General features: G+C 40.0%; 1 protein-coding gene across 2 annotated transcripts in view; it reads left to right on the top strand.

Annotated features, from left to right (window-relative positions):
- The window catches only part of TPH2 (tryptophan hydroxylase 2), a 364990-nt gene that overhangs the window by 184671 nt on the left and 154385 nt on the right, over positions 1-25934 (top strand). The gene's annotated exons all lie outside the window — the stretch shown is intronic.

The raw sequence follows: 25934 nt of genomic DNA, 5'->3' as shown, positions 1-25934 counted from the left end.
GATACTGCAGATCACCTAATAATCAGAACTCTGTTACTTGCTGACACCCATTGTTACAGAATCGTTCCAAAAAATGCTACATGCAGCTCGTTTGCAATTTTAACCAAATCACAATGCTCAGGCCATTTCCATTGCAAACTCACTGCAATGCAATTTTTGCCAATTTCAACTTTTTTGGGCATTTTTGTGCAATATTTAAATTTGCCATTTACCTTGAGGTGGCCATTTATTTACTACGAGGTGCTGTATTCACCCATCAAGCCTATCAGCTCTTTAGGCAATGAAGAGTTTTTTAAGTGTAAGTTATGTATATAGACATTATGACCTCTCTCAAGATGACAGAATTTATAGGAAATTCCAAGACTAGCAATCTCATAATGAATCGGTTTATTACGTGTCAATGCAACTTCGTGGTGCATTTACTTACATGTCTGTGCAAGAATCTATATTCCACCCACTTCCTTTCAGCCAATTATAGTGATCCCTGTGGACTAATTTTTCTTGTGGCACTGGAATAATATAGAACACTGGAGATGGAATAATGCAACTAGTAACTTCACCAAGCTAGAGACAAAATGGATTTTTTACTCAATTTTCCTACAATCCTGTAGGTCCAAATGTTGACATTCATATAAATTGCTTCATCCAGGGTACTTAATTAATTGATAGGCAAATTGATAGCCTATTTATTGGGTGATCTACTCACGATTAATTTTGTCATTTACATTTGTAGCACTTTACTCATAGCAATTGTCTGAGGTTTATACAGTATAATCATATTCCAAATTTACCACTAGATGGAGTGCACCACTCTAGGAAAATAGCTTTTGTGTTAAGAATTGCATTTTAGGTGGTTATTCTTTGCCAGTGGATGGAATTGCTGTGTTGATATGGTAACGGTTTCATTCATCGCTGCTGTTATTCTTCTGAGGCTGAACTGATTATTATCAGTATATTTTATGAATGCATTTTTATTTATATTTTCATGTTGCATAGAGTATGCACGTTATATATTGATATTTACTTCAATGGACAGTGCATGTAGTAATGTACTACTTGGTTCTATATTTGTTTTTAGTGCTCTCCATCATTACATGACGTGTGTGTGCACCCAGACACTGTACAGTGGGATGCAAAAGTTTAGGCAGCCTTGTTAATAGTCATGATTTTCCTGTATTGGCGTTGGTTGTTAGGATAAAAAATGTCAGTTATATATATCATATAGGAGACACACACAGTGATATTTGAGAAGTGAAATGAAGTTTATTGAATTTACAGAAAGTGTGCAATAATTGTTTAAATAAAATTAGGCAGTTGCATACATTTGGGCACTGTTGTCATTTTACTGATTCCAAAACCTTTAAAACTAATTATTGGAACTCAAATTGGCTTGGTAAGCTCAGTGACCCCTGACCTACGTACACAGGTGAATCCAATTATGAGAAAGCGTATTTAAGGGGGTCAATTGTAAGTTTCCCTCCTCTTTTACATTTTTCTGAAAGGTAGCAACATGGGGGCCTCAAAACAACTTTCAAATGACCTGAAGACAAAGATTGTTCACCATCATGGTTTAGGGTAAGGATACAGAAAGCTTTCAGAGATTTCAGCTGTCTGTTTCCACAGTTAGGAACATTTTGAGGAAATGGAAGACCACAGGCTCTGTTCAAGTTGAGGCTCGAAGTGGCAGACCAAGAAAGATCTCGGATAGACCTAAGTGACGAATGGTGAGAACAGTCATTCAACCCACAGTCTAGCACCAGCGACCTACAACATCAACTTGCTGCAGAATGAGTCACTGTGCATCGTTCAACCATTCAGCGCACTTTACACAAGGAGATGCTGTATGCTAGAGTGATGCAGAGGAAGCCTTTTCTCTGCCTACAGCACAAACAGGGCCACTTGAGGTATGCTAAAGCACATTTGAACAAGCCAGCTTCATTTTGGAATAACGTGCTGTGGACTGATGAAACTAAAATTGAGTTATTTGGGCATAACATGGGGTATTATGCATGGAGGAAAAAGAACACAGCATTCCAAGAAAAACACCTGCTACCTACAGTAAAATATGGTGGTGGTTTCATCATGCTGTAGGGCTGTGTGACCAGTGCAGGGACTTGGAATCTTGTCAAAGTTGAGGGATGCATGGATTCACCTCAGTATCAGCAGATTCTGGAGACCAATGTCCAGGAATCAGTGACAAAGCTGAAGTTGTGCCAGGGCTGGATCTTTCAACAAGACAACGACCCTAAACACTGCTCGAAATCGCATTCATGCAGAGGAATAAGTACAACATTCTGGAATGGCCATCTCAGTCCCCAGACCTAAAAATAATTGAAAATCTGTGGTGTGGGTTAAAGAGAGCTGTCCATGCTCTGAAGCCATCAAACCTGAATGAACTAGAGATGTTTTGTAAAGAGGAATGGTCCAAAATACCTTCAACCAGAATCCAGACTCTCATTGGAACCTACAGGAAGCATTAAGAAGCTGTAATTACTGCAAAAGGGACATCTACTAAATATTGATTTCATATCTTTTTTTTGTGGTGCCAAAATGCACCTGCCTCATTTTGTTTAAACAATTATTGCAAACTTTCTGTAAATCCAATAAACTTCATTTCGCTTCTCAAATATCACTGTATGCGTCTCCTATATGATATATTTAACTGACACCTTTTATCGTAACGACCAACGATTTAAACTGGAAAATCATGAAGATTAACAATGTTGCCCAAACTTTTGCATCCCACTGTATTTCCACCCTATCCTGCATAATGCGACTGGCAGAAGTACTTTCACCATTTGGGCGAAATTATGCATATAGAAGACACCTGCTGAAGAGTATATATATATATATATATATATATATATATATATATATATATATATATATATATATATATATATATATATATATATATATATATATATATATATATATATACAGTGTGTCCATTTAAAGTGACACACTGTACTGACAGTAAATTATAAGGGCCTGTAAGTAATGGTTCCCATCTATACGAACTTAACTAGAAAGATTATAATCATTTGTATAGCACACAAATGTCTGTCCATGACCGATGTGATATACGGTGAATCCCACTAATCCAGTGCGTTCTTCTATCGTATCACCATGAAACAGAGAGAGTCCTCTCTAGGGGAGCTCCTTAATATGCACTGACCACCTTCACCTCACCCTTCAAGTGGTGCACATACTATTTGGGCAGGACCCTATGTTAGAAGGGTTTGCAGCATATTTATGATACTCAAGGCATCCCTCAGCTTCTTGTGGGATTTGCCTTTGAAGCTTCCTACTTTAATTTAAGACCGAATTCTAGATATTTTATGCTTCCCTTGCCTTTATTTTTTTAAAAAGCATGTAAGGTGAGAGATGGAAAGAACAAGGATAAAGGACAGTGATGGTGGCCATGAGGGTGGTAAGGAACAGATCAACCAAGCTGCAATCTGGTTGCACATATTTAAAGTTGAACAAGTCTGCCATTTCTTAAATATGATGTCTTCCATCCTCTACAATGCACAAAGAGAATAGAATTTAGCAGTTGGATAGGGCAATCCTAATCAGACCACAATAATATCTACAGCATAGTTTATTCACCGGATCTTTGCTGCCTGACATTATTTTATAACTCAAATGTTGGTAAAACTACAGTCATTTGCAGCACCCATGCTCAAATCTTGAAATATGGCAATGGTAATCAACTAGGTGAATAAGCTGTGTTTTGAAGAATCACCAATGGAGGGCCCATTTGGAACAAAAGTGCAGGACAGGCAATACAGGTGCCCACCATACTGCAAGTTGAAAGTACTTATTGGCACTCAGAGAAGTGGTAACCGACAAACATATCTTCCTGTCCACAAGCAATGTGGACCACGCAACCTTTATCAATATGAATGAGCAAACCAAAATTTAGCCTTCTTAAAGAGAACCTGAACTGAATATGAAAAGTCAAAATAACCATACACAGGTCATACGTACCTCCTGTGTAGTCTACTCCTCAATCTCTTTCTCCTCTCCTGCATCCTATTTGTCCACTGTGATCGATGGAATTCTCTGTCTCCCATTTTAAAAATGGCCATTACCTCATAACAGTACAGAGGCGCCAACAGGGTAAAAACAATATTTCTTTAAAATGGATAAAATGAAGTAGGTAGCAGTGGACTTACCCCTCAAAAACAGGCACACTAAATTGCTGTTTTGAGCAAAAATCAGTTTATTTACGTACTCGAACAAGGTGCAACGCGTTTCGCAGGTATATCCCACTTCCTCAGACAATAAATAGGAGCATATCACCAATGCGGTCCGGTACGTAGCCTGGCACCTCTGCTAAACGGATTTTTGCTTATAACGGCAATTTTTTGTGTCTGTTTTGGAGAGGTGAGTCCACCGCTACCTACTTAATTTTATCCATTTTAAAAAATTATTGTTTTTACCCTGTTGGCGCCTCTGTACTACTATTGCAGTAGTTTCCACCCCTGGTGGAGGGGAATTCTTCCTATTTCCCGATCTAAAGAGAGCGACTTCTTAATCATGAGTTGGGACAGGTCTAATTTCCTCACCTGCCTTCATAGTAGTTAAATACAAAAAACACACCTGAATTGGAAATCAAAACATTCAAAAATACCCTAATAGAAAAGTATTAAAATTTAACTTTTAATCAAATTTGCATTAAAAACGATCACGTTTGCTGACTATTTGGTAGAAATGCGATAAGTGAGACTGGAGGAGAGAGTCAGAGGTCAATAGACCAACCTCCAAGTTCACACTAAGAATTATTAAACCCTACACCAATAACTCAACATGTTTCATTTCCTCAATTGGAAACTTCGTCAGGAGTGATTATTAACTAGTGATAAGGTGGCTAAGTGCTCAACATAATAAATACATTCATATATCACATATTTGCAAAAGGTAGCAAAAAGACTAGCAGAGTAACGCCCACTGCAAGGCAGCCAGCAGGCTGCCTTGTAGTGGCCGTTACTCTGCTAGTCTTTTTGCTACCTTTTGTAAATGGGAGGACACGAGATGGACGATCGCGGCGGCTGGATCAGGTAATTAGGCTTCCGCTGTAGCGCTTCAGACTCTGCAATTGCCAGTGGGGTTAGAGTTGCATATAGCGGCATTGGAGCCCTCCGGTTGTAACACTTGGCTATTGTGTTGTTGTTGGGGGCAACAAGAGACTCAGCGGGGGGCGGGCGGATGGGTGGGGATCACTGCGGGGAAAGTTTTATTTGCTATTCTCTGGATTCTGGGGCTATAAACGATGTAGCGGGAGAGGGGCTGCTGCGGGGAAAGTATTTTTTTTTCATTACTGGCCAGTTGCCATAGGCTACAGGAAAGGAGAGGGGGGAGGACAAAATGGAACAGGTATTTTTTTTTAATTCTGGGCTGCCGGGGGCCACACGAGGAGGGACTATGCTATTCCCTGCTATTGCCAAGGGATACAGAAGTCTAAGGGGGAGGGGAGGGGTGCCAGTGTAACTGGAAGGCAGGTGGGGTTATTAGAGCTGAGGAAGGCAGCAGGGGTTACTTTAAATGGGCAATGTAGCTTAGGAGATAGAGCTAGCTTGGGGGTAAGCTCCATAAGACACCCTTGCACCATAGATGCACCTATGTTTAGTTATATATTTTTTTCTTGATTTTTGTCCTTAATATCGCTGGAATGCAATGATGTGTCAGCTTGTTAATTGTACAGAGCCACAATAATCCAACATGCATACAGAGTGTTTCGAAATGATTGATCCTCATCAGTGCATGGCGTGTATTAATGTGGCTCTATGGTGTAGGACTTGAAACACCTACTCCATTGTCTGTAACTCAATATGAATGAGGCATGCATCTCAGATAATTTCCACACACCTGGGGAGATTCCACCAGTTAGTTTCAGCACACTGCCAACTCTTACTGTATGATAATAAAACATTTATTTACAATATTATAAGAACATTCTCAGCCCTCCAGAGAGTTGTGCTACTGCTTCTGCTACTACTGTTGCCATGGTATTCCCCTCACTACAGCTTATCTGTAGTAATGTTTGTCTGAATTAATAGTTGTGAGCTGCCCAGCAACCTCAGTGCCAACCCAACCAAATACCAGGATAGGATCATTCTTCTTTCTTCTTCTTTTAAGGCCTACCACCCTGCAAAATGTGTAAGCGTCACACAAAAGAGCTAAAACTGTGCTCTGAGGCCCCTCCAGGGGGCTTTTGTTGATTTTTCAGGTGTATCAGTGCTACTGTCAAAATGTGGTAACAACTAAAAAGTAAACACTTAAGCTGGGTTTACACAACAATGGGTCTCTGTTGTCGAAGGAGACCGCAGGTGCCATGTGACACATTGCACAAAACCCTAGTTCACAGTACATCCATTGTGTCCATTCAGGGTATCATGGGTATCACTGATGCTAGTGCTTAAATACCTAGGGGACTGAGGGGTCAGGAGTATCTATATTGCAAGCTTGAAATATGCACTGTTGTGGGTTTAATGGTATGTTTCATGAAAGACATACTTTATAAATAAACATAATATTTGTAGTATAACTATGTATAATCAGCATTTTTTTTTTACCTTGACCTTTCCCGACATAATATGAGGCTGGTTTCACACTGAGGATTGGCTGTAGTGTTGAGGTACGGTCCAGGGACTGCATTGCCAAAAACAAGCCTTCGGGGATTGCTGCGTTAGTACACGGTAATCCCCATCTGGCCAAGCAGGAAGTGATACTCACTTCCTGTGGCCAAAGCGATCACGTGCATATGCAACGCCAAAAAAACTTGCTGTGGGCATTTAAAAAAAACATATGTCGCCATAGACTTATGTAATGTAGGTAACGCGCCCGCGTTGGGGTACTTACGGCACAGTGCACCGCACCACAGGCAATGCGAACTACCCCATACATTGCCCTAGCAGTAGGCTGCAGTAAAAGGCTGCACTACACCGCGCTAGTGTGAAAGGGCCCTTACTCCTTCTGCAGTCTCATAAATGGTAAACTGTCTCTTTGCTTAACATAACTTGGGACCTACAATACTTGTATGAGTTCTTAACCTCTAACCGTTCTCTCTCTCTCTCTCTCTCTCTCTCTCTATCTATCTATCTCTATATATATATTTATATATAGCACATAACCTTACCATAACTTCAAGTTCCTTCTGTGATAAAATCTCAGACAAGACAGGGCCTTAAAAATTTCAGACATAACAGGTTCTGTCAGAAGTAATTTGTGGCACTCGGAATAAATATATAGTTTCTTTTGTTTGCTCTAACGCGCTCATTTTTTATCTCCAGTTTGCCTTCGTGTTTAGATACTCTTCCTCCTCAGCACAGCCGCAAAAAATGATATTGAAGTTCTTCCTCCTGGCTGCCAGAAGAGGAAATTATATATAAAGCCAATACAGAACTGATAGGAGAACTTATCACATATAAAAGCATTTGAAGCATTGTTTCAGCAGCGTCGTCCAACCTAGAATTAGATTAGCTTTAATGTGGCTAGATGTATCACCTTATTGTGCTCGCTTCTTGTGATAGAACTTGAAACAGGTACCAGAAAGAGGAAAAAAAAACAGTTTAGATTATGAAATGAACAAAAAAAATGGAATATAAGAAAAAAAGGGAAAAAAAAAAAAGATAAAGATGCGGAGTCGGCAACTTCAATGTAAATACTGAGACAAATGAACTGATAGATAGTATGCATATTAATGAGCCTGACGGTTTTCTTTTTCTTCAGAATTCTATTATTATGACTCTTTGAAAGCTCATGCCTCGATTGGTAAAAAAATACAAATGGTTTTAGAATAGTAATGATTCCCTTAGTAAACCAAATGTGCAAAATAAAAGGTGTTGAGAGCCCATTTCCTTTATCGGACAGCTTCATAAACAGAAAATGGAGAGTTTCTTTCATACAAACACTGGTGCTCTGATACTTCACTTCCTCAGCTGAGGCAAGTTCTTCACAGCTGCGTTTATTATCAGGTGACGCCACCTGTGCTTCCCAATTCATCTGTGGGGCATACAAATGTAAATATTGTTTTAATGTGCCTGCGAAAAGTTTAAGCACAGGGCGCATATTCTGGTAATAGTTATCTAGTAGGATTCTTAAATTTTGCTGCTCGCTCAGTCAGGCTGTGATAAAGTTAATGAGTTGTGGTCATTCCTTCAGGCGCCTCCAGTTATTGAAAAACAAAGCAAAGGAAAGGCTTAAGAGGTTCACTAGCATGGGCCATCTTCCCCAGAGATGCATGTTCCACACATAATAAAGTGCTTTTATTTTTTCTGATGCCAAGGTCTGTGGAGACAATGTTCCCTTACAAACGTCTGCTTAAGACTATAAACATCACATTTCAGAGATGTTTTCTCAGCCTTTTTTTTTTTTTCTCTCTAAATAATGGTTATACTGAGTATATAGATAAGAGCAATAATCTTGAACGAGGACAATATAAATGTGTATGTGTGTGTGCTGCGCTTGTTTCTGTAATGCATAGTTCAGTAGATCACCAGAAAAATATTCATTATAAAAACAAAAGCTTCCCTCCAAAACGTTTGCAGTTTGTGGGGAAAACGTGCTGCTTTGCTACTTATGTAGAAAATACACACAGTATTTTTGTGAATACATCACAGCTGAAGGAAAGCTCAAAATCCCAAATGTATTGACTTTGTGCTTTTACGTTTCTGATGTTTAAGTAAACTTGTCACAAAGAAGAATTTATAATAATCCGTATTTTCACTCTGAAATCACTCTTCCCCTGCAGTCTTACCAGCCTGGGACTATAGTGGCAGTGTTGTACTATGTTTAAAAGTAGCATTTAATGCTGTGTTTTGCAGCATGGCACTATGTTTCCTTTGTATTCAGTGTTATAGTCTTTGCGGTCTCCTGCCCAGTGGGGGGGCTGCCTAATGTGGTGCTTGAGTTCAGTGCTACTAAAATATGCTCTCTGTGGTGCATTACGGTATACTCTGTTTTAAAATCCACGTGCTTTGTATCAATTATTTTTGTCAGAACCTGCTGTGATTACTGTCAGTTTTATGTCTGTACTTTATGATTTATTATTAAAAAGGAACACCAAATTCCAAGACAATCCACCCACCCATTTTGACCCTCCTTTGATTAGGATTATTTGAATACTTTTAGCAAATAAACCTTGACGATATCTTAAAGGACAACACTCAATAAAAACATGGGATTTAAAATACTGTACTATATGCTAGTGCTCATATTACTACTAGTTCTAGGAACAATCTATTTATTCTCACAACTTAGTCTCTTTATTTTAATACACCCTGTCAATTTCTGAGATTTGCAACTACAGAAAATGATGAACCTTGCCTACTGAACCCTTTCCTTGATTGGGGGTGGGGGCTATTAACTCTTCAGTGTATACTCTAGTAATAATCTTGTTGAAAGAAACTTTTACAGGTGGTGGGAAGGGGTTAAATGTTTCTAGCAATATGTTTTGAAGGTCTTCCCTCTGTTGCATACTAACACAATGCATCCAACAATGCTTCACAGGGGTTGCTATTCAGTAATAATGTTACCACAGAAAAATAGTACAAAAGGTCTGATGAAGAGAGTGGTGTATGCTCATGAAACGCAATGCCCTAGTGCAAATTTCAGTTCATACTACATCTGCGTCATTTTTGAGGTAAACCACCTCCTAATCTAATCCTAATCTTGACTCAAACACAATAAATAATTGAAAGGAACTGTAAATAATCCCAAATAAAGAGTAGAGAAACCGAGAGCCCAATATAGTGTAGTATGTTAAGCATAAATGAAGTAAAGGTTATCGTGAGAAAATTATACTCACAAACATGGGTTACCACACAGGCAACCACTGTATAGGCAGGTGAGGAGATTAGACCTGTCCTCACTCAGGGATAAGAAGTCGCTCTCTGTAGATGCGAAAGGGGGTAGATCACCCCTCCACCAGGGGTGGACACGGTATAGCAGTAGGAGAACAGAGGCGCCAGCAGGATAAAAGTGGATAAAAACTTTAAAATTTGCTGGGAGGAAGTGGTGGACTTACCTCCATAAAGCAGACACGAAAGACTGTCTGAATAGTAGTCACATTTATTAATTAGTACCCCAAAACAGTGCAACGCGTTTCGCAGGCCCAGCCCGCTTCATCAGGCAATAAAAATGGGGACAAGACAGAATTTCAGCAATAGCAGGTGTAGCGCCTCAGTACTAATTAATAAATGTGACTACTATTCAGACAGTCTTTCGTGTCTGCTTTATGGAGTTAAGTCCACCACTTCCTCCCAGCAAATTTTAAAGTTTTTATCCACTTTTATCCTGCTGGCGCCTCTGTTCTCCTACTGCTGTAAATAATCCCAGATGGTACAGGCCATGGTATGTGTGCAGTGTCAGGTTATATATGGGACTATGATAGATGTTGTACTTAGGTTGGCCTGTACCACCTGGGATTATTTACAGTTCAGATCAATTACTTACTTTGCTTGAGGAATACCGAAGTCTGGTGCCCTCACACTCCTCCCCCCCCCCATCTATGTGCAGGAAGTGGTTCAGTATGTCAGTTTCTGTATCTGCAAGCCTCAGAGATGACATAATAATTTTAAAGCAAAAAGATAGAGTTGTGTTGAGAAATATATTGCTCCCAGTGCTTAGTGGTAATAGGTTTGTATAATATACAGTATTAAAGAAACAAGTTGTTTTTATTTATAGTTGCCCTTTAAATAGTTTTAAACATCCCATTCATCATCACTGTACTCTAGCCACACAGCTCTGTACTAGCTCTATGGGCTAGGAGAGGGGTTAATACGGGCTCCTGCACTAGTTGTCTAATACAGGACTACACTTCCCATATTTTCCAGCAGTGACCATTAGTACCTAATATCCTGCTGAATATGGCAGTGCAAATAGGCACATTGTACCCGCAGCATACAATGTCCCTGATGCACTAAATGTATTTAATTAGCGACTTAATTTTTCATAACTTTTACTGTTCAACACATAACTGAAATAATCACTCAAATATGTACGTTAGTCCCTGATTAACTGAAGTTTAGTTTGCCTTCCTTTTAGCTTTATATTTTTCTTCACTTAATTAGTATTGAAAAGCTATTACACAGATAAGGTAAGAAAATAATAATGAGTTGTAATTCATTAGAAAAGCTTAGTGTATCAGAGCCAATAACAACAACTTGTTTTTAAAATATAGGTTGCTGAATGTTTGTTTATTGATTGCTAGTGGTGGCCAATACAAGGAAAATAATGAAAATAATTATGAGCTGAGGTTTTTGAAATATACATGCAAATTCAGATTTGCCCAAATGCTGGCAGGGCATAGTGCTTAAGGTATATGCCAGCTATAGGCAGAGGAGGATGCTTACAATATATGGCATCTACAGGCAGAGGCGTGTGCTTATGGAATATTCCAGATAGAGGCAGAGGATGATGCTTATGGTATATGCCAGCTACAGACAGAGGACCATTCTATGGTATATGCCAGCTACAGGTAGAGAATGGTGTGTACAGTGTATGCCAGCTACAGGCAGAGGCGTGTGCTTATGGAATATTCCAGATAGAGGCAGAGGATGATGCTTATGGTATATGCCAGCTACAGACAGAGGACCATTCTATGGTATATGCCAGCTACAGGTAGAGAATGGTGTGTACAGTGTATGCCAGCTACAGGCAGAGGATGGTGCTTATGGAATATTCCAGCTACAGGCAGAGGATGGTGCTTACCGTAAATATGTCAGCTACATTTTGAATGCTTATGGTATCTGCCAGCTGCAGGTAGAGTATGGCACGTATGGTATATGCCAGATACAGGAAGAGGGTGGTGCTTATGGAATATTCCAGCTACAGGCAGAGGATGGTGCTTACCGTATATGCCAGATACAGGCAGAAGACAATGCTTATAGTATTTGCCAGCTGCAGGTAGAGTATGGTGCGTACAGTACATGCCAGCTACAGGCAGAGGATGGTGCTTAAGGTATTTGCAAGCTGCAGGTAGAGTATGGGGTGTACAGTATACGCTGGCTACAGGCAGTGGATGATGCTTATGGAATATTCCAGCTACAGGCAGAGGATGGTGCTTACCGTATATGCCAGATACAGGCAGAAGACAATGCTTATAGTATTTGCCAGCTGCAGGTAGAGTATGGTGTGTACAGTACATGCCAGCTACAGGCAGAGGATAGTGCTTAAGGTATTTGCAAGCTGCAGGTAGAGTATGGGGTGTACAGTATACGCTGGCTACAGGCAGTGGATGATGCTTATGGAATATTCCAGCTACAGGCAGAGGATGGTGCTTACTGTATATGACAGCTACAGGCACTGGATGGTGATTATAGAATATTCCAGCTAAAGGCAGATAATGTACTTACCGTATATGCCAGCTACAGGTGGAAGACAATGCTTATGGTATTTGCCAGCTACAGGTAAAGGATGGTAACTGCCTATGATATATGCTGGCTACATGAAGAGGTGGTGCTTATAGTATATACCAGCCTGCGTTTCAGTGGCACCAGCCTTGATAGTGCATTTGGTTGTATATAGTTTTAGGATGCTTCTCTCGGATTGATTATGGATGATCAGCTGTAGCAGGGAGCCATGGTAACCTAGTGAATGATTAATTAATCAGTATGTCTTTAAAGGAGCACTAGGGCGGAAAATTGTAAAATTTAAAATATGTGCAAACATATGATGTGCTTGAAATACTTATAAACAAAGTATAACCTATTATTATCAGTAATACAAGCTTTTACAGTGACATAGATGGATGGATGGATAGATTATTATTTTTATTCTGAAAGGGGCACTACAGCAAAAAAAACTGTAAAATGTAAAATATGTGCAAACATATACAAATAAAAAGTACATTTTTTCCAGATCAAAATGAGCCATAAATTACTTTTCTCCTATATAGCTGTCACTTACAGTAGGTAGTAGAAATCTGACAGAAACGACAGGTTTTGGACTAGTCCATCTCTTTATAGGGGATTCTCAGGGATTTATTTATTTTCAAAAGCACTTAGTAAATGGCAGTTGCTCTGTCCAACTTCAAAACAACTGTGTAGGGAGCAGGGAGGCTGACCAGCATCATTGTTTAAATCCTTTTTAGGGAATATCTTTATAAAGAATAAAAGCCTTGCTGAGAATCCCCTATGAAGAGATGGACTAGTCCAAAACTTGTCACTTCTGTCAGATTTCTACTACCTACTGTAAGTGGCAGCAACATAGGAGAAAAGTAATTTATGGCTCATTTTACTCTGGAAAAAAAACGTACTTCTTATTTGTTTGTTTGCACATATTTACAATTTTACAATTTTTTTGCCATAGTGATCCTTTAAAGGGAGGCAGTTGCTTTAATCCATAAGGACTGACAGGTAGGGAAATAAATACTATCCTTTCTATCTTTATAGATTACTCTGTATTTTGTGACACCATTAACTTATTTATAGAGCTAATACAAATGCCTTTAACCGGTTCGGCCTATCTGGACGAGCTTTCTCGTCCAGATAGGCACTGCTGCTGTCGCCGGCTCGTGCGCGCGATCGGGCGCGTCCCCGCTGCCTGCCGCTAGCCACCCGATCAGTGAATGGGAATATAATTCCCATTCACCGGTCTAACTTCCCCTCAGAAATACCGACGCTTTCTCTCCAGAGAGCGCGGTATTTATGCCCCCAGGAAACTTCTCCCCAGCATTTTAGTTCCTGGATGCGAGATTGTTCGCATCCGGGACTTTTTTCACTGTGGTCATCTTGTGGCCAAATAGTAAACTGCACCCAGATACATTTTTAATAAAAAAAAACCATTATTTTACATTTAAAATTAGCAGTTTCCCTCCCACACCAAAAATTACCCGCATACACTTTTTTTTATTTACAAAAAAATACAATAAAAAAAAAACAAAAACAACATAAATAGTTACCCAAGGGTCTGAACTTTTTAAATATGCATGTCAAGAGAATATGTTATTATATTATTTAAAATTATAAGCTTATAAATAGTGATGGACGCAAATTGAAAAAATGCACCTTTATTTCTAAATGAAATATCGGCACCATAAATTGTGATCGGGACATCGTTTAAACCGTGTAACAACCGGGACAGATGGGCAAATAATATACATGCGTTTTAATTACGGTAGCGTACATTAATTTCAAACTGTAATGGCCAAAAACTGAGAAATGAATTTTTTCTGTGTTTTTCTTATTCTTCCTGTTAAAATGCATTTACAGTAAAGTGGCTCTTAGCAAAATGTACCCCCCAAAGAAAGCCTAATTGGTGGCGGAAAAAACAAGATATAGATCAATTCATTGTGATAAGTAGCAATAAAGTTATAGGCGAATGAATGGGAAGTGAACATTGCTCGGATGCATGAGATTTTCGGTACTGCTGTGCTGAACCGGTTAATTGTGCATTGATGCACGGCTGTACATGAACAGTAGACACAGACAAGGCACACAAACTGTGCTTTTCTCCTGGCGGACTCAAAGTGCCAGAGTTGCAGCCACTAGGGCGCATTCAGTAGGCAGTAGCAGTGTTAGGGGGTCTTGCCCAAGTTTTCTTTACTGAATAAGTGCTGGTTTACTGAACAGGAAGAGCTGAGACTCAGGTGTCCTGTGTCAGAGGCAGAGCCCTTATACTATATAGTATAGTATACTATCCAGCCACAGTAGAAGGAAACCATAGTATTTTCAGTGAACACAACATCTTATCAGGTTGACTTGGTAGTGATTGTAATAGTGACTCTAGCAGTACCATTTAATGATCTTACTGAAGATTGGATGTGAAATTAATTTCATCTGGAAGCAAATTACACCATAACTTTACGGCCTCTCCAAAAACAGCTCATATAATTTTCTCTCTTAGCTCCTCCTTTAGGCATGGTATCACAGCAAGCTGCTTGCAGGTCAACCCAACCTTGCAACAACTATCTAATTTGCCAAAATCCCAATAAAATAGGAATAAGAGGGAGGTTTGACCAGGTGGCAGATTATTTTGCTTTTAGTAATGGTGTTACTAAGTGGTTAGCACTCTTGCATTGATGCATTAGAGTCATAGATAAAATTTCCACCCAGGACTTGTTTCAGAATTATATCACGGAGAATGATTTGCATTAATGTGGTGCTTAGGGGTCGTCTCCTTTGAGCTGTTGCTCTGTACAGGATCAGACACAACCCCCCCCCCCCCCCCAAGTTTGCAAGTAGTGGAGATATTTGTGCAGTTTCCATTCACTCACTCTAAAGAAAGTGTAATGTTCAGCCAATTGTTCCTGTTAGCGGTGCCCCATGCAGGCACGAGCCCCCACTCTCTGGAGTCCAGTATGTGCCACCTTCATAGCTGGAAAAAAACTACAGGGAGTGCAGAATTATTAGGCAAGTGGTATTTTTTAAGGAATAATTTTATTATTGAACAACAGCCATGTTCTCAATGAACCAAAAAAAAAAACCTCATTAATATCAAAGCTGAATATTTTTGAAAGTAGTTTTTAGTTTGTTTTTAGTTTTAGCTATTTTAGGGGGATATCTGTGTGTGCAGGTGACTATTACTGTGCATAATTATTAGGCAACTTAACAAAAAACAAATATATACCCATTTCAATTATTTATTTTTACCAGTGAAACCAATATAACATCTCATCATTCACAAATATACATTTCTGACATTCAAAAACAAAACAAAAACAAATCAGTGACCAATATAGCCACCTTTCTTTGCAAGGACACTCAAAAGCCTGCCATCCATGGATTCTGTCAGTGTTTTGATCTGTTCACCATCAACATTGCATGCAGCAGCAACCACAGCCTCCCAGACACTGTTCAGAGAGGTGTACTGTTTTCCCTCCTTGTAAATCTCACATTTTATGATGGACCACAGGTTCTCAATGGGGTTCAGATCATGTGAACAAGGAGGCCATGGCATTCGTTTTTCTTCTTTTATACCCTTTCTTGCCAGCCACGCTGTGGAGTACTTGGACGTGTTGTGATGGAGCATTGTCCTGCATGAAAATCATGTTTTTCTTGAAGGATGCAGACTTCTTCCTGTACCACTGCTTGAAGAAGGTGTCTTCCAGAAACTGGCAGTAGGACTGGGAGTTGAGCTTGAATCCATCCTCAACCCGAAAAGGCCCCACCAGCTCATCTTTGATGATACCAGCCCAAACCAGTACTCCACCTCCACCTTGCTGGCGTCTGAGTCGGACTGGAGCTCTCTGCCCTTTACCAATCCAGCCACGGGCCCATCCATCTGGCCCATCAAGACTCACTCTCATTTCATCAGTCCATAAAACCTTAGAAAAATCAGTCTTGAGATATTTCTAGGCCCAGTCTTGACGTTTCAGCTTGTGTGTCTTGTTCAGTGGTCGTCGTCTTTCAGCCTTTCTTACCTTGGCCATGTCTCTGAGTATTTCACACCTTGTGCTTTTGGACACTCCAGTGATGTTGCAGCTCTGAAATATGGCCAAACTGGTGGCAAGTGGCATCTTGGCAGCTGCACGCTTGACTTTTCTCAGTTCATGGGCAGTTATTTTGCGCCTTGGTTTTTCCACACTCTTCTTGCGACCCTGTTGACTATTTTGAATGAAATGCTTAATTGTTCGATGATCACGCTTCAGAAGCTTTGCAATTTTAAGAGTGCTGCATCCCTTTGCAAGATATCTCACTATTTTTGACTTTTCTGAGCCTGTCAAGTCCTTCTTTTGACCCATTTTGCCAAAGGAAAGGAAGTTGCCTAATAATTATGCACACCTGATATAGGGTGTTGATGTCATTAGACCACACCCCTTCTTATTACAGAGATGCACATCACCTAATATGCTTAATTGGTAGTAGGCTTTCGAGCCTATACAGCTTGGAGTAAGACAACATGCATAAAGAGGATGATGTGGTCAAAATACTCATTTGCCTAGTAATTCTGCACTACCTGTAGAAGTATTAGTAAAATAAAACTTTTCAAGCACTCAGCTTACTTTCCATTCCTGCAGCTGTCAGTAACAACACTTTTTCAACTTTTAATAGCGAATGCTGGAGAATAGGCTGCAAAGCAAAGTCGAAACAATGTCAAATGTAATATTGTTTCCGTAAGTTCTTCATCCTGAATATGTAATAAAACAAAGCCTTAATGAATGATTTCTCCTTCTTTTTTTGGAAAAGAACCATTCATACACAGTGCATCTTTATAAAGTGCATGATGCACAAAGACTGGAAAAAAGGTGATGTCTTTTTCATTCATTTCCCATTTCTTGTAGCTTTACTTGAATATATCAGCAAAAAGCATAATGTGTCTTTTTACCAATTCTATTCTGCTAAAAACAGAATAAAAGCATCAAGGAGTGAATCTGAATAGCTAATATAACACAAAATCCTTTTTTGTGTATAATATGTTAAGCCATTAAAATCATAGAATATCAAGATGAAGAGAACATTGCTCGTCCAACATTAGGTGCGCATGTAAAACTGGATTTTAAAGAAGAGTACATGAACTTGTCAGCACTTCTTCCTTGTCAATTAGTCTAATTGCTTGAACTGATACTGTATAAGCAAAATCCTTCAGGGAAAATGAGGGTTAACCTAAGTTGTTTAACTGACATACAGTTTGTTCTTATAATAAAATGTATAAAACGGAACGTATGATGATTTTTATTAATTATATTCTATTATTAGGAAAAGTAAAATATATAGTTTTTTGCCGAGGTATTCTTTAATCAGGAAATATTAGATATTACAAATTATTTTCTAAATATTTGTTTAGGGCTCCATCTGCTGGTTTGCTTGAGCTCCTTTGAACCTATCCCTCTATTCAAAGGCATAGCTGGGGGGGGGGGCACATATGTTCCCAGCGCAGACCTGTGAGGACGCTCAACGCGTCTGCCATTTCTTTTTTCTTACTTGTTTGAGTGGCATCTGTGATAGCCGCACCATGGTTCGTCCTAGTCAGCCACCAGGAGCCATGGGTGAATGGCACATTGGATGTGTGGAAAGGGGGCTGAGAGTGGAGCTAAGTATTTTCTGTAAATGTAAACATTTTGCCTTCCCTTTTAAAATGATGCCTTGTTCTGGCCTGCCAAATTGAAATGCAGGTGAGGTGGATGTGGAGCAGAGCAACACAGTTAAGTTTATGCATGTTAGGCTAGCTAAAATTATGTGTCCCCCCCACCCCGGTTATGGTGCAGCCCTCAGCCACAGCCAGCCTCATCCAGTACAGTCTTGCACTTGAACTGCAGCTGCGACCATTTTTACTGCAACTTGCCTGCCTCTTCTGTGGTGCACTGGTGCTTGCCTGCCCTTGCTCCCCACCAGGCCTGAGGCCTCCAGCCCACTAGGCCTGAGCCCACCACCATCCTCTAGCCAGAGCCCACTAGGGTCTGAGGCCTCCAGCAGCCTGCCAGGGCCCATCCTCCTGGCCTCCATTGGATGATGGAGGGGCTACCAGTCAACCTGGCACCAGGTCAGCCAGCCCAGGATCAGGCCACCCAGTCCAGTAACAAGCCAAGACATAATTACATAGTTATTTGGGTTGAAAAAAGACATACGTCCTTCAGGTTCAACCAGAAAATAATGTAGTGCACCAGTCTGCACCCTCACTTATCCCTGTTGATCCAGAGGAAGGCAAAAAACCCTTACAAGGCATGGTCCAATTAGCCCCAAGAGGGAAAGGGAAAAAAAATTCCCTCCCAACTCCAGATGGCAATCAGATAAAATCCCTGGATCAACACCGCCAGGCATTACCTAGTAATTATAGCCATGGATGTCTTTCAATGCAAGGAAAGCATCTAATCCCCCCTTAAATGCAGATATAGAATTTGCCATAACTACTTTTTGTGGACTAAAATGGCTAAAACATTTTTCCTCCATGCGTAGATCACGTCCCCTAGTCCTTTGTAAAAACGTAGGGACAAAAGCGTATCCGCCAAGCTTTTATATTGCCCTCTGGTGTATTTATACATGTTTATTAAATCTCCTCTAAGGCGCCTTTTCACCGGACTAAATAAACTCAGTTTAACCTTTCTTCGTAAGTGAGACCTTCTATCCCTCGTATCAATTTTTTTGCTTGTCTCTGCACCTGCTCTAAAACTGCAATATCTTTCATGTAATGTTGTGCCTAGAACTGAATTACATATTCCAGATGTGGCCTTACTAGAGAGTTGAACGGGGGCAATGTTATGCTAGCATCTCGAGTTTTTATTTCCCTTTTAATGCATCCCAACATTTTATTTGCTTTAGCTGCAGCAGCTTGGCATTGAAAACGATTATTTAACTTGTTGTTAAGTACTCCTAAGTCCTTCTCCAAGTTTGATGTCCCCATCTGTATCTTGTTTATTTTGTATGGTGCTAGACCATTGGTATGACCAAAATGCATTTCATTTCAAAATGGATTTCATCTGCCATTTATGTGCCCATATAGTCTTCCTATCCATATTCTGTTGCAATATGTCACTATCCTCCTGAGACTTGATGATTCTGCACAATTTTGTATCATCTGCAAAAATAGCAACATTGCTTTCTACTGCATCTACTAGGTCATTAATAAATTAAAGAGCACTGGAGCCAGTTCTGAACCCTGTGGGATCCCACTGCTTACAGTCACCCATTTTGAATAAGATCCATTGACCACAACTCTTTGTTTCTGTCCATTAGCCAGTGTTGTGGGGAACAGTGTCGAAGGCCTTTGCAGTCCAAGTATATCACATCTACAGCATTCCCAATATCCATATTAGCATTTACTACCTCATAAAAGCTGAGCATGTTAGTCAAACAGGACCTGTCCTTAGTAAACCCATGCTGATACTGAGAAATAAGATTATTTTCTGCTATGACGTTTTGTATGGTATCTCTTAGTAATCCCTCAAATAGTTTGTTCACAACTGATGTTAAGCTTACAGGTCTATAATTTCCCGGATCTAATTTTTTGCCCTTCTTAAATAATGGGAAAATGTGGGCTGTACGCCAATCTATTGGAACTGGGCCAGTTGAAAGAGAGTCACAAAAGATAAGATAAAGGGTTTATCGATAACTGAACTTAATTCCCTTAGGACCCAAGGATGTATGCCATCTGGGTCAGGTGCCTTGTCTATATTTAAATTATTTAGTCTTGCCTTCACTTCTTCCTGCGTTAAGTATTTAATATTACAATTGGAAGATTGAGACCCTTCCGCATCTGTAATTTGCAACAGCAATGTTTCCCTTGTGAAGACAGAAGCAAAGAGAGCATTTAATAACCCCGCCTTACCTTGGTCATTCACCATTGAGTTCCCACCCTCATCCTTCAGGAGTCCAACACAGTCAACATTTTTTATTTTGATGTACTTTGGGTTATATTTAATATACCTAGCGATTTGATTTGCAGCTTCAATCTTAATTTAGCTTAATTTATTTTTTTACTTTTATTGCACTCCTTATAATTGCTTAATGCAGCCTGGGTCACTTCCTGTTTTGGACTTTATAGGCATTCCTTTTCCACTTCATTTTATCTTTAACTTTTCTATTCATCCATAGAGGCCTTTTTTATTCCTATAAGTTTTGTTTCCTTATGGGATATATTTACTACAATAATAAGAATCATTTTAAAAGTTTACCATTTCCTTTCAGTATCCTTACCTTGTAGTATATTATACCAGTCCACCAAACTTAGTGCTTGCCTGAGTTGATTGAACTTAGCTTTTCTAAAATTCATAGTATTATTGCTTTGCCAGGTTGTAGCTGGTGAGGAAGTTTGCTGGACTTTGTGGGAGGAGGAACCTGCAGATTGCTCCTATTGGCATTAGTAAATCTGTCTGAAAGTGCATAATGTAATTTTTGGGTGTATTTACCACCACATCTTTAATGCCACTAAATGTCATAATAGGCTGTCAGATTTCAGTTTAGGAATGCTGAAGACTGAACTGGCCCATTTCTCTGAATGGAGTTACCCTTTGCCCCATTGCTGGAATACAATGCTGCTTGCATGATTGCCCTTTGAAGAGTAAGTACTGGCTCACACAAGCGACTGCCAGAGTCTATGCATGATGTTTAGTGGTGGGAACCACGTCTTGCATTAAGTTGAATGGTACAGTTTATCTCAATGCATTTATTGTCGATTGCACAAGCGCTGCAGTTGATCAAATATTATGAGACACTTTGTGTGGCTTCTAGCATTGGTTGCATTCACATATCCCACTAGGGGCTCACAATGCGATGCAACAATGAATCGACAGGGGATGAAGCCAAACGCTTTTCTGCTCAGTTGCAGAGAAGCGTTGGCTATAGAGAAATGTGACATGCAAGCCGAAATTCAGGAGAATAAATCAATTAAATATGGGCCTATGTGTGCAACAATTAAGGGGGAAAACCAGCTAAGGAGCTCCTTGAATCAATTTGGAAAATCCTTGCCCTCCCTGAATAACACAGTAATATATTATGAAAACTGGTGCTTGCTTAACCCATTAACAGCTTCAATAGAGTGATCTTGTTTGAGATACTGTAAGTGCACTGCATTTGACCTTGATCGGCATAACTCGTTGTGTTTTAAATTCTTGGAATACTTTGATCTCTCTCTGCTAGCAGAAAATATAGAAACTGAAAACAGACATCCTCTTATTGTCTCTCACATTGCTCCCTAGTGACAAGTGATCATAAATGCACTTTACAGCGGTACTAATTAGAAGCAGGAAAATGTAACAAAGAAATAAAAAAAGTCTGAAATTAATTAGCCTGGGGCACTAGCAAGCCTCTAAATAAATTGACTGCTAAAGGGATAAATCTAAGCTTCAGAAATCACGTTCAAAGAGATATAACAGTTGATTCAAGTTTACCAAAAATCAACCCAAAGAAGAAGTCAAAAGAGGTTTGAAAACTAAGCTGGGGACTATAACTAGCATATTTGGAATAGTTGATTTAAAGAAGTATAGTGAGGAAAATTGAATGGTTTTGGGGGCACTCTTATGACCAAGAAAATTATTGCTAAGAAATGGCCCAGTAACATTATACCTTCTATTGTAGAATGGCAGAATTTGGTATGTTTTTACCCCTCCTCAAATAAGTGTTTTTAGTCAAAATTTTGAGCCGCAGCAAAATGCTGGTTCACAGAGCAACAATTTAATACCAGTTGACCTTACTAAAAGGAGAACAAGACTACTTCTCTTTTCCTTTTCTCTTCCTATTTTCTTTGTTTCTTTGTGTTGTTTTTTTTCTCCCTTTTTTTCTATTAATATGTTTTTGCTCATCCTACTTTTTCTCCCTTATATATGTTTTATGTGTCTTGAGTGTAACTAGACCCATAGGCAAAAAAAAAATAAAAAAAAACCCGAATGGTTGTTAAACCATATAGTATCATTCGTAATCGGATATATTAATCATTTGTATCTCTTTATATAGCTTAACTGTGCATTAATACAAATGGTTAGCAAACAATGATGTAACCGAAGCTCTGGGAAATGCCTATGTCAAGACTGTAAGTCAACTGGCATTGTTTAGAAGAAAATAAATATGACAGCCTCCATATCACTGTATATTGTGTGTGTTATATATACTTGTGTGTGTTCCATGTCTAGAGTAAGTACAGTGCAGGTTTATGCTGCATGGGATGTGTTCCATTATATTCTGCATACATTTTTAAGCTTCTGTCAGTGTGTACCACTGAGAGCTCCACATAAGGCTAAAGAAACTCTATTTACAGCAACAGCATGCTTATTACTGGAGTGATGAATAGAACACTTTCATACCACAGGGTGCAGACATTATGCCTGTGTTTATACATCTTTGTTTTATTAGCCAACATCACAAGCGACTTATATTATATATGCTGTGCTTATAGCTCCTACTGTACATACTCATAGAATATTGCAAAGAGGAAAGCAATATGTGCATGCTTTGTAGTTAGAGAGCTTATGGTCCCGAAGGAATGACAAAACTAAAATAATTGTGTCATCAAAAGAAAGACCTACCAGGAATCCAGTCCAAGTACCTCATCCTTGTTGCTGCTCTGGGCTTATATTGTAGCGCAGAGCAATGTGCAGCAAGCTGATCTAATTTATGCCAGCTAAATAAATATTAGCTCTTAATTCCTAAACGGTCTTGGGATAATGGCAGCGATAATCTGTATGATTGTTATGAGCTTTGTGCATTTGCACAGTGCATCAAATCTGTTTTACTGGCCACCTAGTATAATAAAATATTAGGAAATATACTGAAAGGCATTAATTAGTTTAGTTAGTAAGCTTGTGAAAAAGACATAAAGTACTTCATTTATTTTGTTGTTGTGGTCTTCTATCGTCCAAAAAGCACACAGGTAGACATAAATCATGCATGCTGCCAGGGACGTAGCTACAAATCATGCGGCCCCCAGCAAAACTGTGATGGGACCCCCCAATGTCCACAACCCATCCCTTGCCTCCCCTTGGTGGCCCTCACAGCCTGAGGGCCCATCTCACAAGGCTCATAAAGCAAGAGTGGCCATCAGGATCTTCACACCCATAGCTAGTGTAGCCACAAAATACCTGGTTTGTAGTATCCGATGGAGATAAGTTAGTAGTTTGGCCCTCCCACACCTTTGCCCCCCCCTGCAATTGTAGGGGCTGCCCCACTGTAGTTACACTCCTGTATGCTGCGATACAGCAGTCACTTACACCTTTACTAAGAAAGAAAATCAAGTCTCAGTGGCGTAGCTAAGGAGCTATGGGCCTCGGTGCAAGGTTTACATTGGGGCCCCCCAAGCGCTGTATACACGACAATTGATACGGTGCACCAAAACCTGCCAAGGACAACCACAGTGTCAGAGGTGCTAGAAGGGGATGGGGAACAGTGTGTGAATGATTACTACTAATAAAAGCATCTATAGAAGTGATTATTACCAGCACAGGACCAATAGAGAGCTAATACTGTGGTTGAGGGTGGGCCCCTCTGGCCCAAGGGCCCCGATGCGGTCGCTACCTCTGCACCCCCTATTGCTACACCCCTGTTTGTATTATTAAAATAGTATCAGATTGATCACACATAAAGTGTAGACCTTGTTAATGTTGTAAATGACTAACATAGCTGGAATTATCAGCGGCAATTAGTCATCGTGTGTTCCAGTGGAAGGTTGTGTTTGCTAATGTAAATTTATCATTTTAAAAATGTAATTGGTCATTAGAATATCCTTCTGCAAATATTTAAGCATAACTAAAAACTGTGGTGCTGATAAAGGCCTCTCTCAGGCAGATTACTGAGCTGCGTGCTTGCCTAGCAGTTCAGTGTCCCATCTGCTGCCCACCAGTGCCATTTGGGTGCAATTAAAATGCAGCCAAATTGGCGGCGTTTGTTACACCACACGTGTAACTGCTTGATATGTTGTGGTCTTAACCAATGGCAGAGAACTGTGACATGTCACGTCTGAGCATGGATGGAGCCTTGCTCAGATGTGACTCCATGGGGGCTTGCCACTTGCCTCTCTTCTAGTTATACAGTCAACCATTCCCCACTGCATGGACCCAGCGGAGTCTATAATTAGAGGAGGAAATAACAAGTAGTGCATCTTATCTGGGTGCCGGCAGTTCGCGCAGGGCGAACTGAATGACAACTCTCCCTGCTGTTGTTAAACTGCCCAGCAGCATTAAATACTATTCCCCTTTCCAGTTGTCAAAATTCGGAGGGAGATGTAATTCGGGGTTTGGCAGCCGCCGGAGCCTCCAATTACCGTTACGTGGGTCGTGCAGCATAGCATTGCTGCAAAGACGGTGCCCAGCTTTGTGGGTCAGCGCCGCATGCCAAAATGGACTGCTTCACCAACAAACACTTCCACTAGGTTACACATGTTCCACGCAAGGACTGTAATCTGTACGCACCTAATAATAGGTAATCTTTTAAAAATCTGATCCAGGTTTGCCAGATCACTTATGGTATCTACACCTCGGATGGATGGTCTCTGTAAATGCCTTAGTAAATAAGATCTTAAATCTTCTTATAATCTTCTTATAATCAGCTACCCCCTTACCCTCATCCAGTTACCAAACGTTACCCTCTTTATTGTGTATCATGGCAATGACTCTAACTAGGTGCATATCAATAGCATATACACTACATACAGTGCTGCCCATAATTATTCATACCCCTGGCAAATTTTGATTTAAAGTTACTTTTATTCAACCAGCAAGTAATTTTTTGATGGGAAATGACATAGTTGTCTCCCAAAAGATAATAAGACGATGTACAACAGGAATTATTGTGGGAAAAAAACATTTCTAAGCTTTTATTTACATTTGAGCAAAAAGTGTCCAGTCCAAAATTATTCATACCCTTCACAAACTGTCACAGTCTCCATTCCGAATTCCAAATTATTCATACCCTTCACAAACTCAGTCTCCATTCCAAATAGTTCAAGCTGTTCTAAAGCATCCCAATTACCCTGATTAATTGGGAACAGCTTTTCTAATCAACTCAACAGGTGAAAAACAGCAGCTCTCTGCAGTTGGTTTGTGAACAGTCATGGCTGAGACAAAGGAGCTCAGTGCGCATTGTGGCTGCTCACAAGTCAGGAAAGGGCTACACGGCCATTTCTAAATGTTTTCAAGTTCCAGTGGCTACAGTTAAAAGTATTAAAACAAAATACACTGTGGAAAATCTCAGAGGACGTGGTCGGAAACCAAAAGTGACACGTGCTGGCCAGGAGGATCCCCACCAAGGCCATCCTGGGGAATCTGGGCTCTTTTAAAGCCATTTTACATCCCATTTTTTTAATGCATATGATGGTAAATTTACATCACATAGCAATGTACAAAGTATTGTGTTGGGAAAATCATGTACTTTTGACCGTATATTACCTGGAAGTCAGTGGGAGATGAAGTCCTGTAGCTCTTCGAATGTCCCCGCAGATAACGGCGCACCGCATTCCTGAAATCATGGCATAAATTGTGCTATGTGAATAGAAGGCCTTAGGCTTGGTGTACATCATGCCAGATCCAGCTGATGCAGTAGTGTATCTGAATAGCATAGGCCTGT

This window comes from Hyperolius riggenbachi, chromosome 3 (genome assembly GCF_040937935.1).
Source record: "Hyperolius riggenbachi isolate aHypRig1 chromosome 3, aHypRig1.pri, whole genome shotgun sequence".
Taxonomy (NCBI): domain Eukaryota; kingdom Metazoa; phylum Chordata; class Amphibia; order Anura; family Hyperoliidae; genus Hyperolius; species Hyperolius riggenbachi.
The sequence above is the reverse complement of the archived record's forward strand: the minus strand, read 5'-3'. Positions and strand labels throughout refer to the sequence as shown.